Below are 17413 nucleotides of genomic sequence, written 5' to 3' on the forward strand. Positions count from 1 at the left end.
TAGGAGGAGCTTTGGAATTCCACTGAACAACCACCGCCTCCACTAAGCTGAGCAGCTCTCAGCCGCTAAGGTGTTGTTACGCCACAGTTTACTTTCCTCATTGAATGAATGGGGATAGCTTAAATTGAAAAGTAAACTGTAAATAAGTCACCTGACAAACATAACATAAACGGAAAAAAACTCTCAAACTAGGAAGCTGAAACGTTCGTACCACGTCTACTGGTATGGATTCTGAAAACATTAGTGATGCTAGAAAAACTTTTGCATTTACCCTTAGTCACCACAGGCTTCGATAAATCGGTCATATTCTAAGTATGGGTGCTGAGCGAATCTCAAAGTTTCTATTTTATGGCGAGTTAGTCATTGACAAAAATTACTTTTTAAGGACGTATGCAAGCGCGACCTAAATAGCTTAGATATATGAACTGATAAGTTAAAGTTGCTTGCAAATGAACGAGTCAAATGGAGATCTACTGTACTAAAAAGACTGAAAAAAAAACCAAAGAAGTTGAAAATATGAAAACCAAAATGAACTTAACTAATTTTTATTATCTGTTTGTTTTATTTATTTAACCACTGTGTTTTTTTTATTATTATGTCATTTATTTTTTATTATTATTAAGCTTTAAAATACTAAACTAAATTACTATAATTAGTTTATATCGATAAAATCACCAAAAGTTATGTTTTCTTTTACTTAATTGGGAATCATTAAAAAAAGTAAGTTTTCTTTTTAGTTTGTCTGAAATGTTTGGTTTAGAATTACCATTTAGAAGATTACTTGTATATTTTATATTTTTATAAATATTATTATTAAAAAATAATACCAAGTTGTTACATTGCACTACTATACTAAAACAAAGTAATAAAGTACAAACTATTTTTGTTCTTATACTGTTAATTAGAAGGATTTTTTATGAATTTTACTGAATTTTATTTTATTTTTTTTTCTTTATTGATTCAACAATGTGTTTATAGTATTAAAGTTTTTTTTGAATATTCTTGTACTAATGTCAGGTTTATCTAAAGCAAAACTATTGTACGAATAATTTTTTTGTACTTTTCAGTACTTTTAAAGATATTGTTAAAAATCTGTGAGAAAAAGCAAGTGTTTCTTATGATTAAAATATGCAAAGTTTTTTTTCACAGAAAAACAGTTGTTAACTTATTTATTTTAAATGTTATTCTGATAACATTTTTAATCTTCTTTTTGGTGCGAATTTTTAAGAAACTGCTCTTTTTTTAATAGCATAATGACTAATAATAAAAATATGTAATACTAGAAACCAGTTAAATTACAACCTTTTTTAAGAAAAAAATTATAACTTCCCTATATAGCATTTAAAAGACCAAGTTGAAAACTATTCAAAATAAATACAAACTAACAAATTTATCAAAAATCAATAATTAATTTTTCTTAGTAAATATCATTTTAAATGTTTACTGTTTGTTCAAAAGGAAATCCATCATATCAAGTTATTCAACAGATTTTTACCTAATGAATGAATATTTTCAAAAATATATTCCAAAATCATTTATCTCTTTTTATATAAGCATTTGTTCAATAAAAACTATTAAGATTTATATTTAGAAATGTTTAAATCATAAAACTGAGATATTGAAATTTTAAATTATTTTTAAACCATAAAAATCTGTAAAAGGTGATAATAATGCATATCAAATCTATACTAATAAAACAAATACAATGATATATCATTTTGTAAAACTTAAAATAAAACCTTGATTGTGTTAAATTAAAAGATTTTTCTTAGTCTAAACTTCTGAGTATTATGCATACCATAAAACCATAAACTTGTTATAAAGAGGACTGGTAATTAGAGTTTTATAAAACCAATAGATTTAATTTTAAATTATAAGTCTATATATCTTTATTTTTATTTTTTACATAAAACATTTTTTGAGACCATTTCATTTGTAATCATACAAGAAAAGTTTCAAAGCTATTTGAATTTTTTTTTAACCCAGCTATTTTGTATTATTAAAATAAACAAAATCGAAGTAGAACAGTTTTATTAATTAAATAATTTACCAACTACAAAAATAATTCAAAGATAGATTAAGTTGGAAACTTTTCTTTATGTGCAAACTATAACAAAAAAATATTTTACGCTTTTCTAGACGATTTGAATAAATTTTTACGGAAGTTTTTTTAGTCTTTAAATCATTTATGTTAATTTTAAGTTTTTTTGATAAAATCACCAATAAAATTTCTTCAAATCGTCTTGAAAAGCATAGAATAATTTTTTGTCGTAATTGATACGTGAATTTTTTAAATATAAACACAATTCTTAATATTTTCTCTACACAGTGGAAAATACACCTGTTCATGCTTATGTATATATATATGTATATTAGCGTGTGTATCAAAAGCTCCGCAAAAACTCTGCTTATTTTAAAGAAATTGTGTTTAAAATTAGCTTAGTTACCCTACATAAAAATTTTTAATTATTCAGCTTAATAGTTTAAACTAAAGCTATTGTATATATTATTTTAGATGTGCTTTATTTTACACCAGCTTGAAATAGTGTTATCTATGTTTTTTGAAGTACATTAAAACTTGCTTTGAAATTATTAAGCTTGTTGTAAATGTTTAATAAGGGTTACAAAATATTAAAAAAGTTTTATTCAATGTTCTGAAAAATTACTTGATATATAAAAGTTATACATTTTGTTATAAAATTTTAGTAAATGTGTAAAAATTTTTACTTTATTAAAGCTGTAGAAATTCTTATAAAAATTGTAGTGATTGATTTTAATTTTGAAACTAATTTTATAAATGTTATTCTTTATGTTAAAAAACTAGTAACTAATGTAAAAAAGTCATTACTTTATGTTTCAAAAATTGTATATAATGTTCCAAAAAATACGCTAAAAGTTTTAAATGCTTTTCATGTTGTTATAAATTTTTTTTAATATTAAAAAACTCTTCTTAAAGCTAAAAAAAGTATACTTAATGTTATAAAGTTGTACTTATAATTATAAAATGTTGCACTAAATATTATAAAAATCATGTTTATGTTTTAAACTGTATACTAAATTGTAAAAAAAATTGTACTCGATGTAGTGAATATTGTATTTATTGCTATTAAGTTGTTTTTTGTATCGAATAGTAGATGAGTTTTTTTTTCTTAGTTTAAATGAGTAAATGTTAAAAATTTTAAATATTATTATTAAAGTTGTACTTAACTTTATTAAAAGTAGAATGTTATAAAAGTTCACTTGAAAATTTAAAATTTGTAAACAATGGAGTAAAAGTTGCACTAAATGATATAAAACACTTATTTAAAGTATAGGAAGTTGTCAATAATGTTTTAAAATTTCATTTGATGTTATAAAAACTTTACTCAATGCTAAAATTGTGTTTAATGTTATAAATGTTGTAGTATGTGTTATTAGTAAATTTTTTCTTTAATTTGAATAATGAATTAGTTTATGTATTTTATAGTTTTAGAAGTTAAACTTAATTTCATGCTTAAAAATTTTTCGTTATCATTTTAAAATAAGTATTTACTTTTGAGTTATGTTTTAATCAATATTATTTTATTTTTACTAAGTTGATTTTTAGGCTTAGTTTTATTTTATTTTATAAAACAAAATAAAATGTTTAATAAATATTTATTTTAAACAAATGTTTCGTAAAGCATTTTGAACTCCTTTAAATTTTTAATTTCTTTACATTTAATTATTCTGTATTGTGATCTGCAATTGTTATTAACAGTAGGCAGTGGAATTAAATAAAAATTGTGTAGCATTTTGTTTCAAGCTAAACACAAAAGTTATTTATAATTTAGTCATACGACTACTTGACGCACGGGGATATAGCTCAGTGGTAGAGCAATCGACTGCAGATCGATAGGTCCTTGGTTCAAATCCGAGTGTCCCCTCTATTTTTAAAATTTATTGAAAATATTTAAAAATAAATTATAGTAAAAGTGTTTTTTATCAATAAAAGCAGATAAATGCTGACTAGCTTGATTATATATAATACTAAAGCCATAACGAATACAGGTAAATAAATTAAATAAAACAATAAATACAAGTAAGTTTATATCAAATTTTGAGAGTACTTGTTACTTTAATACTAAAAATTTTCCCAGACCGGGAATCGAACCCGGGCCGCGTGGGTGAGAGCCACGAATCCTAACCACTAGACCACCTGGGAGGACGTTTGAAATGAAGAAATAGCATTTATATAGACTCTAAGTAGCGCTAAAGGTTATAAAAAGTTTATTTCTACCGAAAACTATCAAAATATTTTGTTGGTCGTGTAGGGAAGTTAATTGTTTGTTAATTATTTAAAACAAGACTTTTATAAATTCTTAGAGAAAAAATAAAAAGTGTTGATTATTAATGTATTTTTTATTTAACGTACTGTGATGAAACATATATATATATATATATATATATATATATATATATATATATATATATATATGTATACATACAAACATTAAAAAATAGAACGAAAAAAAAGAAAACATTTATTCTTTAACTTTAATTATCATAATTTAAAGTATATATCATTTAAATTTTAAAATAACAACAAGTCTATTGAACAAATATAACAACTTTTTATTATACTTTTACATTATTATATTAGACAAATATCAGTTATATTCTATCGGATATGAGTTTATTAAATCTAGGTTTATATTGACTGATTTTTTTCGATATAACAGTGTAAAAGTATAATAAAATGTTGTTTTATTTGTTCATTAGACTTGATGTTATTCTAAATTTTAAATCATATATACCAGGGGCGTAGCGTGGGGAGGGACGCTGGCCCATGCGTGCCACCAAAAAAAAAGAAGTAAAAAAAATGCAATATCTTTATCCTTTATTGTTTTTTTTTATGCAAAATTTCCCTTTTATCAACTATGTTTTTCTACTATTCGAAAAGTAAAACGAATTTCGAATACCAATTAGTGACAAGTTAGGAAAATTACCCAGTATACTGATTCAGTGCGTAATTGCAAATGCGCACTGATGTTGATGAAAAACTCCATAAGGAAAAATGTTATAACTTCATAATCTTTATAAGAACTAAGACTCAAACAGTACGCCACTAGTTAGTTCACCGCAGTAGTATAACCTTATGACAGATTTTTTTACAAGGACAAATGCTAACATTTTGATAACAAACCATAAAGCTAAAACTGTTTTCTAGTGATAATGATCCAAGAATAAACAAACTGTATAAAAATAGCAATAAACAACTGCTAATATAATAAAAATAAATTGATTTTAAGAATAAAAGATATTAACAACATAATTTAAAAGAAAAATAGCAAAAAACAGAAAAAAATAAAAAAATAAATTAAAATAAATAATAAACAAACAGTTCATACCGTGATTACAGTTTTAATCTCACTATACAAAAACAGTTGTTTTAATTAACTAAAAGTATTTTTATTTTAATTTTTTTTTTATAGGATAACAAACAAATCAAACTTTGTTTTTTTATCAGCAATATTATTTAAAAATTAATCAACTTTTGTAGCAAGTTATTTTAAAATTTCCTTAGTCACAACATGAATAAATTATAGCAACTTGCAAAACAGAATTTTTACAATCAATTTTTAGTCTAAAAAACATAACTGATTAATTTTGAATTTAAATTTATTTTGTTTTAAATCAAATTTTAAATGATATTTAAAAAATATTCTTTCTACCAACTGTTTGTAGTATTTAAAAAATGCTATTCCCTAAAGATCTTAGAAAAACTGACTTTAAGATAAGTTAAAAGTTATATTTTTTGTGCATTTTTAAAAGCATTGAAAAAGTTGACCTTAAAAAATTTATCTTTCAAACTATTTGTTTGGTATCAGAAACATTTAGTAAAATTTTTTCACACACTCAGGATAACTCAGGATCTTATGAAGTTTTGGAAAACTTTAGTATGACTCAGTAAAATCATGACAACTCAGAATGTTATAAGTATTTTTAAGCTCAGGCTGACTAAAGATAGATTTGTTTTTTTTAACTCAGGGTAGATTTAGTGGTTTTAAAAGCTTTGTTATAAAGCTTAATTTCTATTAGTTTAAAAACATTAAAAAAATTCTGTAAAAAATTTAAAGTGCTTATGATGACACATGACACTTTTAAACTAATTCAGGACAGTTATTTTGACTCAAAGAGTGGCAAGGCAATCCTAATATCTTCAAAGTTAATTGTATTTTGTTTTTTATTAATATGTTTTATAATACTAAAAAAAGAGTAAACATCAGTTTTCATCAATTTATAGATTATTATTTAAAAAAATATGTTAAGTAATATTGTATGGAATGTTGCAAGTATAAAAATATGTCAGGTAGGAAAATTATCTGAAGTTCAAAACCTTGAACTGAAAAACTGCAGACCACCACCAGATATTGCTATTACTCAAGACTGCAGTTCAAGTGGTATGAAATTTTTAATTTTAATTTTGTTTATATTTAAGATTTTCTTCATCTATTAAGACTTATTTTTACAGTTTTATATTGTAATATAGGTAAAAATGTAGAAGTTAAAAAAAAAACTAGCTCTTTAGGTTTCTTCTACAAAAAATTTCAAACTTTCAACTTTAATACTAAAGATTTAACATTTTTATATAAAAGATAAATATAGTATATTAAAAGCTGCAACAAACTTAAAGTATGAGTTATTTTGAGTTTTATACAATTTTTTTTTGTTGATATGAAATAAATATTAAACATTATTTAGAAATTGCACAGAGTAAAATGTTTTGAGGTATTGAAAGTAATACTTAGTTGACTATTTATTTGTAGTTTAAGGCCATAGGGGATTTATGCCATGTTTTTTAGAAGTTGATCTTATTTGAAAGATTATTTTAAGCTTTAAGATGCTTTGAATTAATTTAAAAAAATCGAATTATTTTTTGAGATATGACCAGTCAAAGTCGGGCCGCATAATAGGTTACCTATTGGAAGGAAAAACTAAAACAGCGAAAAAAGGCTAGTTTGTTTAAGATGTATCTCCTCAAACATTTTTCAAGCAATCTTCTTCAAACTTTAACAGTTTAATCTTTATACAATAACAAAATAACATTACTTGTGAATTCAAAAATTAGTGGTAAAAATATATTTTATTTGAAAAAAAAAGACTTTTTTTATTTTTTTATAAAATTTTTATTAATTTTAATTATCTAAATTCATAAGTAACGTTTTTTTCTTGTAATGTAAGAAACATTTTCTAAAATTTGAAGAAGATTGCTTGAAAAATGAAGTTGGAGATAGATTTTAAGTAATTTTTTTAAATTTCCGAGAAAATGACCCCAAAAAATTTGCGGCCCAAGAGTTTTAATTTAAGGGATTTTTAGAGAAAAATTTGCGCACCCCTGACCAAAATATCATGATACGCAAATGATATATACTATAAATTATGATTATTAAAGTTGATGAATAAATTTTTTCTTTTTTTTGTTCTATTTTTTAATGTTTATATATATATATATATATATTTTTTTTTTTTAATTATATTTAAATATAATATATATATATTATATAATTATAACTAATATTATAAATTAAAAATATATTTTATTTAAAAAAAAAAGACTTTTTTTTAATTTTTTATAAAATTTTTATTAATTTTAATTACCACAATTCATAAGTAACGTTTTTTTCGTGTAATGTAAGAAACATTTTCTAAAATTTGAAGAAGATTGCTTGAAAAATGAAGTTGGAGATAGATTTTAAGTAATTTGTTTAAATTTCCGAGAAAATGACCCCGAAAAATTTGCGGCCTAAAAGTTTTAATTTAAGGGATTTTTTGAGAAAAAATTTCACAACCCTGACCAAAATATCATGATATTTAACATCAAGTCTATTGAACAAATAAAACAACATTTTATTATACTTTTACACTGTTATATCGAAAAAAAATCAGTCAATATAAACCTAGATTGAATAAACTCATATCCAATAGAATATAACTGATATTTGTCTAATATAATAATGTAAAAGTATAATAAAAAGTTGTTATATTTGTTTAATAGACTTGTTGTTATTTTAAAATTTAAATGATATATACTATAAATTATGATTATTAAAGTTGATGAATAAATTTTTTCTTTTTTTTGTTCTATTTTTTAATGTTGATATATATATATATACATATATATATATATGTTTTATTACAGTACGTTAACTAAAAAATACATTAATAATCAACACTTTTTATTTTATCTCTAAGAATTTATAAAAGTCTTGTTTTAAATAATTAACAAACAATTAACTTCCCTACACGACCAACAACAACATAAAAAAATCAAAATATTTTGATAGTTTTCGGTAGAAATATACTTTTTATAACCTTTAGCGCTACTTAGAGTCTATATAAATGCTATTTCTTCATTTCAGACGTCCTCCCAGGTGGTCTAGTGGTTAGCATTCGTGGCTCTCACCCACGCGGCCCGGGTTCGATTCCCGGTCTGGGAAAATTTTTAGTATTAAAGTAACAAGTACTCTCAAAGTTTGATATAAACTTACTTGTATTTATTGTTTTATTTATTTTGTTTACCTGTATTCGTTATGGCTTTAGTATTATATATAAATCAAGCTAGTCAGCATTTATCTGCTCTTATTAATAAAAAACACTTTTACTATAATTTATTTTTGAATATTTTCAATAAATTTTAAAAATAGAGGGGACACTCGGATTTGGACCAAGGACCTATCGATTTGCGGTCGATTGCTCTACCACTGAGCTATATCCCCGTGCGTCAAGAAGGCGTATGACTAAATTATAAATAACTTTTGTGTTTAGCTTGAAGCAAAATGCTACACAATTTTTATTTAATTGCACTGCCTACTGTTAATAACAATTGCAGATCACAATACAGAATAATTAAATGTAAAGAAATTAAAAATTTAAAGGAGTTCAAAATGCTTTACGAAACATTTGTTTAAAAGAAATATTTATTAAACATTTTATTTTGTTTTATGAAAACAAAATGAAACTAAGCCTAAAAATCAACTTAGTAAAAATAAAATAATATTGATTAAAATTAAAACATAACTCAAAAGTAAATACTTATTTCAAAATAATAACGAAAAATTAATAAGCATGAAATTAAGTTAAACTTTTAAAACTATAAAATACATAAACTAACTTATTATTCAAAATAAAGAAAAAATTTACTAATAACACAAACTACAACATTTATAACATTAAACACAATTTTAGCATTGAGTAAAGTTTTTATAACATCAAATGAATTTTTAAAACATTATTGACAACTTCCTATATATATTAATAAGTGTTTTATATCATTTAGTGCAACTTTTACTCCATTGTTTACAAATTTTAAATTTTCAAGTGAACTTTTATAACATTCTACTTTTAATAAAGTTAAGTACAACTTTAATAATAATATTTACAAAATTTTTAACATTTACTCATTTAAACTAAGAAAAAAAACTCATCTACTATTCGATACAAAAAAAAACTTAATAGCAATAAATACAATATTCACTACATCGAGTACAATTTTTTTTACAATTTAGTATACAGTTTAAAACATAAACATGATTTTTATAATATTTAGTGCAACATTTTATAAATCTAAGTACAACTTTATAACATAAGTTTCCTTTTTTTAACTATACGAAGATTTTTAAAAATTTATAAAACTTTTTAATACAACATGAATAGTATTAAAAACATTTAGCGTATCTTTTAGAACATTATTTACAATTTTTAAAACATAAAGTAATGCCTTTTTTACATTAGCTACTAAATTTATAACATAAAGTACAACGTTTATAAAATTAGTTCTAAAGTTAAAAAATAATTACAATTTTTATAACAATATCTACAGCTTTAATTAAGCTAAACTTTTTACTTATTTACTAAAACTTTATATAAAAATCTTTAACTTTTATAATATCAAGTAATTTTTAGGAATGTTATATAAAAATTTTATAGTACTAAGTGAACCTTATTAAACACTTACAACAAGCTTAATAATTTCAAAACAAGGCTTTAATTTACTTTAAACGTATAGATAACATTATTTAAAGCACATCTATTTTAATTTTTTAAATAGAATTAGACTATTAAGCTGAAAAATTAAATTTTAAATAAAATGTAATTAAGCAAATATTAAACACAATTACTTAAAGATAAGCAGAGGTTTTGCAGAACTCTTGGTACACACATTTATATATATATATTTATATATTTCACTTTAATTTTATTGGACCTAAGCAAATTTTATGAATAATCCTTCTATTTATACTAGCTATATAACATTTATTTAGTTTTAAACAGTGCATGTTTTTAAAATTCGTGTATAATACTGACACTTGTGCATAGTAATAAAAAAACATAATGAGAAATAAATACTTTCAAAAAGAATTGATAGAACTAAAATTTATTTAAAAATTACTACAATGTCATTCGAACCCGGGCCGCTTGGATGAAAGCTAGAAGTCCTAGATCATGTATAAATGCGACATAATGGTGTTTACTACGTTTACCATAAGCATTATGACGTAACGATAAGAACTTAAATAGTTGTTTTAACGAAGTGTATGTTGATTTATTAAAACTTAAGTTATAGTTTAGCAGTGGCGTCGCGTGGTATTTTTTTTAGGTGGTGCAGAATTTAAAAAAAAATCCCCTACTAAAAAACTCTTTTTTTATCTTAAATAAAGAATTTTTTATACAACAATTACATTAAATTGCTAGTGTAACTTGGGAAATTTTGTTTAAAAATAAAACATTTATGTTTTCAAAAAAAAAATTATTTAAGAAAATAACTTAAAAAAAAAAAGTAAATACTTTGAAAATAAAAGCAAATATAGGAATTAAAAAAAAATAAATTAATTTAAAAGACTCCAAAAATGTTAGCTTACTTATGAGTATTAATTTTGAAGAAGGTTTTAAAGTTAAAACTAACAGTAGAAAAAATTTAGACAAAAGAAATTCTTATTATAACGAAAATACAGCAACTTTAATGGTTTTTTTATTTTGCCTCAACTTTATTTAAAAAATATTTGATTAAACATCATACTAAGAATGGATATTTTATTAATATTTAACTTGACAAAAAAATAAATGTCTTATTAGACTTGGCAAGGAAATTAAAAAATCTACAAACAAAAAAAAATATTATGTAGAAACTGCAAGTTTATTTAAAGTAAAATTTATTTTACTAAGTAGAAAATAATTGCTTATTTACTGCTGAATATTGAAAACAATAAACGAGTATCAACTTATAACTAATTGAAACTTTTGATGTTTGAAAAAAAAAAACAGCTTGACTACTAAGTTAAAAACACAAAAGTAAAATAAGCAAGCTCATATATAAATTTTACGAAGTCTATAACTTACAATTTAGATTAAATAGACTAATATTATAATAAAAAAAATACAGCAAATGCAATAATATTTCTTTTAGCCTCAACTTTAGTTAAAAAATATTTTTAATTAAACATCAAACTATTAATAATTATTTTACTAATGTTTAACTTAAAAAAATCTAATTATACTTGGCAATAAATTAAAAAGTCTACAAACAAATAAAATGTTGTGTACAAAATATTTTTTTTTTAAGAATAACTTACATTACTCAGTAAAGAAATTTTACAGCATTTTGAAATAAAATTAAGATAAAAAAAAAATTTGACTAAGTAAAAAAATCAAAAGTAAAACAAGCAAACTAAATAATATTATGTTTTACAAAGGCTCTTAAGTTAAAATTAAATGTAGCTTACAGTTTAGATATTACAAATTTATTTTTTATATTGGATTAAATACCAAACTTAAAATAATATTTTTACTTATTTTTAACTAAACAAACAAAGGAATGAATAATGTAGCTTGGCAAGTAAATTAAAAAGTCTACAAACAAAGAAAATTTTATGTACAAACTACAACATTTTAAAGAAAAACTAAACTTGCTTAGTACAGAAAATAGTCACTACTAAATGTCTACCTAAAAAATAAATCTAAAGTTTTAACTTTGCAAACATAAATACTTAAACTCTTTCTTTTCTCCTTTTGGTTAATAAATTTCTCCATCACCTCTTCCTCGAAACTAGTACAACTTTTAATTAAGTCCCTACCAATCGAAATTACACTTAAATAATTTAACCTTGACTGACCCATAGTGTTTTGATTTGCTCCTTGTATAATAAATCATTGTACTCTCTGGCTTTGACCGGTTGTAACTAAAAGTTTAATTGGAAATTTCAAGTTTTTTAAAGAGTAGTTTATTAGCTTTTGAAAAAGTTAAAATAAGAACAACATGTAAAAAAGTGCCTATAAACCTTTCCCCCCCTTACTCCTCACTATGTTGCACTTATTTTTTTACAAACATTAAGATTTTTATTAACTTTTTTCCTAATTTTAATGTTTTTTTTGGAGGTTTAAAATTCAATAGTTTAAAAGGGTATCTTTTCTTTATTTAATTTTAATGTTTTTCATTTTGATGACAATATTTTTCTCAGGAGCTCAATTTTTTAAGTTTAGTTGGTGAGGCTGTTGAACTTTTAAAGAATTTTAAAGATAATTTACAAATAAGTAACCCTTTATAGCAGTAAAAAATTGGTTAGTTAGTTTTCATGTGGCCATAGGGGTAAAACACTTATTTTTTAATTTTTAATAAGCTTGTTATTTTCAGAGTAAAAAACTAAAACTGCTTTAGTCGACCTGAATATTTTTATAATTTGGTCTGTTTTAATTTATCTTGGGTCATCTTGAGTTTTTAACATTTCTAAGTTATCCTGATTATGAGGCAAGGCAACCATGTTTCAACAATTTTATTGAAAACTTTTGCTTTGTTTATGAAAAAATTAAACCAAAAGTCATATAAAGTAGACTAAATTTTCCTAAAATGTTAAACTACTCTTAGTAATCAAAGTTTCTAAGTTAAGGCTATTTACCTTATTTAAATATGTGACTGTTTCAATAATACTAATTTTAATTTAATATAAATCTAAATTATTTTTCTGTAAGAGTGAACTAGGAGTTAATAATAAACTTCTTATTTTTTTTTCCAGAACTTAAACTTTACATTTAAATATAATTTAATTAAATATTTTATTAATTTTATGATAACAATAATCAGTTATAATTAAGTTTATGTATGCAGATTAAAATAAAAAATCAAAATTCTTAGACTTTAGTGATTTAAGGTTCTATTCTTTTTTTTTTTCAAAATATTTAATTCATGACAAGTCTTGTTCTTTTATTATCCAGTTTTAATAGAAGTGATCTGTTAAATTAAAAAAAAAACCATGTGGATATATAAACTCAAGTTTATTCCTTTGCAGTAGCTTAGCTTTATTTTTATTTTATGTTTACAATAGCTTGTAGGTGATACTAAAGCATGTCCTGTTTTAGGGAATTTTCAACTTAGTTTACTTACCGCAAGATATTGATTTTGCGGTAATTCTTGAAGAAATTTTGCTTTTTTGAGTTCATTTGCGGCAGTCAGCTAAGAGTTTGCGGCAGTGAAAGGGCAAAATGGTCGTTTTCAAAATTGGAGTTTTAAAAGAGATTTTGTTTTAAAAAATAACGAAAATGCTACAGATACTTTTTTTTTTTTCTTACAAAATTTCAAGGTGGTGCAGTTGCGGCAGTGCAACACCCCACGCGACGCCCCTGTAGTTTAGTATGATTGAATTAAACTAATGTTGTAAATTAATCTAATTTTTCCCTGTTAACACGAATAAAGTTAATAAATAAATTAGCAAGTTCACTACTTTTTTTATTAAATTTTAGTTGCAAAATAAAGTATTAAAATAAAAATTATTATGAAAATTTAAAACGTTTCAACTTTGATAAAAGTAGTGTTATTTTAAAGTTTGTAACTCAATGCTTAATTAAAAAAAGTACTATCTTATGTGAACCATGTGTGTTTTTAGCGTCAATCACACAAACTATAATTTTTTTTTTTTTTATTGTACAAAAATTAATCAATAAATGGTTTTGTATAATTATTCTAAAAAGATATAAAAAACAACTTAATCTTCTTTAATTACTGAAAACTTAAAATTTTTGCAAGCATATCAATAACATAACTAAAAATTATTTTAGTAACTATAGTATAAAGTTCATATCAGGTTTGTTTTTTTTTGGTGCAGAAAGATTGAAAGTGCAAATATTTCCCTTTTAAAAAAGTTTTCTATAAACACCTGTAGGCAGTTTCGCTTTACTCTTTGTATTTAATATAACAAAAAAAAAAGTTTTGCTACTGAATTCTATTTCCTTAATGAATGGAATTTTTTCATGTAACTTGTTTTACTTACAAACCAAAGCCCCATTATCTTTCTCTATTGTGAGATAACTAGACAATCGTCCATGTACCTTATGTAAAGAACTTGGGATGATAGCTCTTCAACAAACTTAGACTTAAGTATTCCATAAAGATAATAGCGAACGTAGGGATAAGAGGAGACCAAATAGCCACACTGTCTACTTGACTATAAAACTAAAAAGAAATAAAATTAAATATAAGTTCTTGGAGCTGAAATATACTTGAAGTATTAAGTGAGTTTATATTTATTATCGTTTTTAGGTATTACGAAATTAAAATAACTTGAGTTTTTTTGTTCTATTTACTTTATGGAATATTTTCTTACGGTTTGGTGTGCTGTTTCTTTTTACATAAAGAAATACATAAGTTTTGTAAACCAATTTTTTTTAATTAAGTATTTTGAATTTTTGTAGGTAAGACCATAAGTGGTATAAAAATACTTAAAAAAAGTTAATGCTATAGGGAGTGTAGGTCACTTTATTTAAAACTTGATCTTATTTTGTTAGTATTGAGTAAGCTGAAAGTTGACTATTACAGATTTTTTAAGTTAAAAATATTTTTTTTTAGATTTAGCTACTTATAGTTCAAAAGGTTCCTTAAGGGAGGAGAAAAAAAAAACTACAAATAAAGAGAAATCAATAAAAACTTATCTACTCCTACCTTTTTAGAGATAAATACGTTATATTTTTAGAAAACGTTTCTTGGAAAACTAAAAAAAAATCTGTAGAAATGTTTTTATTTTATTGAAAATTTATATTATATGACAAATATAAACATAATATTTATTATAATTTAACTTTTATTAAACTGTAAAAATCTTTAAAAAATTCTTGTAGCTTAGTTTAAACTCTATAAAATAAGATCAAAATATGAAAAAAAAAAATCCTTATACAGCCTCAATTTTGACCTTATGATAGCTCAAGTACAATACTGTAAAATACATTTCACAATAAAAAATATTCAATTTTTTATACAATGTAAGTTTTTTTGTTTTTTTTATTATTATTTACAAACTTAAAGATTAAGACATAATAAATCTATACTGAAACATTTTTAAACATTTTGTTGAATAAAATTTTATAGATTTGCAATTGTAAAAGTTTAAAAACTGATATTTAATAAATGCTTACAAACTTAAATTTTATAAAACTTTACAAACTTATTTTTAATAATATTTAATAAACTTGGTTTATATAAAGTTTTCGTAAAGCTTTATAAACATATGTCCAACAAAACCTTTAAACTAATTTATAAAATTTTTAAACTTATATGTAATAAAACTTTATAAAGTCTTGTTATAAACTTTATAAACTAATTTTAGTAAAACTTTATAATCCAATGTTAAAAATTTTACAAACTTATTAATATTGAAGTTCCTAACACTTGATAAATTTATGCTCAACAAAACTTTATTAACTAATTTCTAATAAAACCTTATATCTTATAAAATTTAACAAACTAATAATTAATAAATCTTTATAAACTAATGCAATAATAAGTGAATCTACTAAAAATGGTCTTTTTAACTAGTTACAAAAATTATTAATGCTTCTATTCTAAATGTTTCAACCTTTTTTTAACTTGAAGTTTATTAGTTAAAAACTTATAAAACACTAAAGTTAATATACTCCGTGTTGCTTTTTAGTTTTCAACAACACTATAAGTAGTTTCACAAACAGAAGAAATATCAAATGTTGCTTAAAAAGTTGTTAACTGTTTTTATACTGTCAATACAACATTCAAGGTATAAAGAATCAAAAGTTTTTGTTGCAACTTACAAAATAAATTTGGTCACCAGCGCCCAGTGAAGTGAGGGAAATTTTATTATGTATAACTTAACGCCATGGTGTGCAAAATAAATTTGCTTTACAGTATTAAAACATAAATGATGATCAGTGTATATTTAAAGAAAATTTTTTTGTTTTTATTTACTGTTGTACTAAAATTTGTTCCTCATTTATTTTTTTAGAAAAATGCAACTTTTTTTTTTACAAATGTAAAAGCTACTCGACTCCCACCACATGTCCACAGAATAGTGACTTCCAAGCAAAAAAAAAACAGAAAGCTGAGATTAAAGCTGCATTAAACTAGTTAGTGTATACGCGTTTGACTTTATTTGAATTATAGATTTAATTTTCTTGCTATATGATAACTACATTAGTAAAATTCAATACTTAATGTACCTACATCTTGCCAGTTTTAAGGCATATAGTTAAATAAACTTTACTTTTAACTCGAATGCTAGCCAACATTTGCTCTTTTTTTCTATATTTAAAAACCCAGCTCACTCTTTTTTTCCGTTATTGCTTAACAGTCATTTTTATACTTTAGTTTTTTATTTTATTACTAATACTTTAGAAAATTAAAGATTTAGTATTGTTCTAAAAAGCAGTAAGTTTTGAGGAGATAGACTGGTTTTTGTTTAATAACTTTTTATAGTGCGCTTTAATTGCAAATAACTACTAAATGATATAAAAAAGAAATTTCATAGTTTATAAACTAAATTTAATTTTAGATATAGTTTAAGGTACATATTATAACTCTAAACAAATGGTATTATAGTTTTTATTGTAAGTATTAAGTTTCTAAGTATGATAATTAGGAATTACGGTCTAAAAATGAAAAAAGTTAAGAAGTAAGACCATGAAAAGTTTTTTTTTATTATGATCATAAATTACTATATGATTTTATTTTAAAAGTCCGCTTCATACAAGCTGGTTGTAACTTTTAAAAGTGTATTTCTTAAAAATTTAAATTAATTTTATAGATTTGATAGGGAATATATATTTATAATAATTTTTTAAAAATGCTAATAAATTCAGCCTCTAAAAATTTTTCTTCCATATGGCTGTATTAGATATTTTAACAAAACTTTTAATTTTCAAAAATTGTTTGAAGATGCAATTTTTCTGTGTAAATCATCTTGTAGTATAAACTTTAAATTGATAAAAGCAAGTTTATATAAATGTGAATATTGTTAACTCATAGGTTAATTTAAAACTTAATATTTATAAAAAAATACATGTCTGTAGTTTAAATTTTTTTATGTAAAATAGTTATGCTGTTGTTGAATCGTGAGGTAAAATGGGCTTATTCTATAATTCTAAAACTATTAAAAAAACATTA

At 22.8% G+C, this 17413-nt stretch overlaps 4 non-coding genes across 4 annotated transcripts; 2 read left to right on the forward strand and 2 right to left on the reverse strand.

The window, feature by feature from the left end:
• Positions 1–3833: 3833 nt before the first annotated feature.
• Positions 3834–3905, forward strand: Trnac-gca (transfer RNA cysteine (anticodon GCA)). The gene has a single exon. It is a non-coding gene; the product is annotated as a tRNA-Cys (tRNA).
• A 206-nt stretch (positions 3906–4111) lies between these two features.
• Positions 4112–4183, reverse strand: Trnae-cuc (transfer RNA glutamic acid (anticodon CUC)). The gene has a single exon. It is a non-coding gene; the product is annotated as a tRNA-Glu (tRNA).
• A 4204-nt stretch (positions 4184–8387) lies between these two features.
• Positions 8388–8459, forward strand: Trnae-cuc (transfer RNA glutamic acid (anticodon CUC)). The gene has a single exon. It is a non-coding gene; the product is annotated as a tRNA-Glu (tRNA).
• A 207-nt stretch (positions 8460–8666) lies between these two features.
• Positions 8667–8738, reverse strand: Trnac-gca (transfer RNA cysteine (anticodon GCA)). The gene has a single exon. It is a non-coding gene; the product is annotated as a tRNA-Cys (tRNA).
• Between the last annotated feature and the right edge of the window lie 8675 nt (positions 8739–17413).

This window comes from Thalia democratica, chromosome 5, assembly GCF_965202585.1.
Source record: "Thalia democratica chromosome 5, ktThaDemo2.hap1.1, whole genome shotgun sequence".
NCBI lineage: Eukaryota > Metazoa > Chordata > Thaliacea > Salpida > Salpidae > Thalia > Thalia democratica.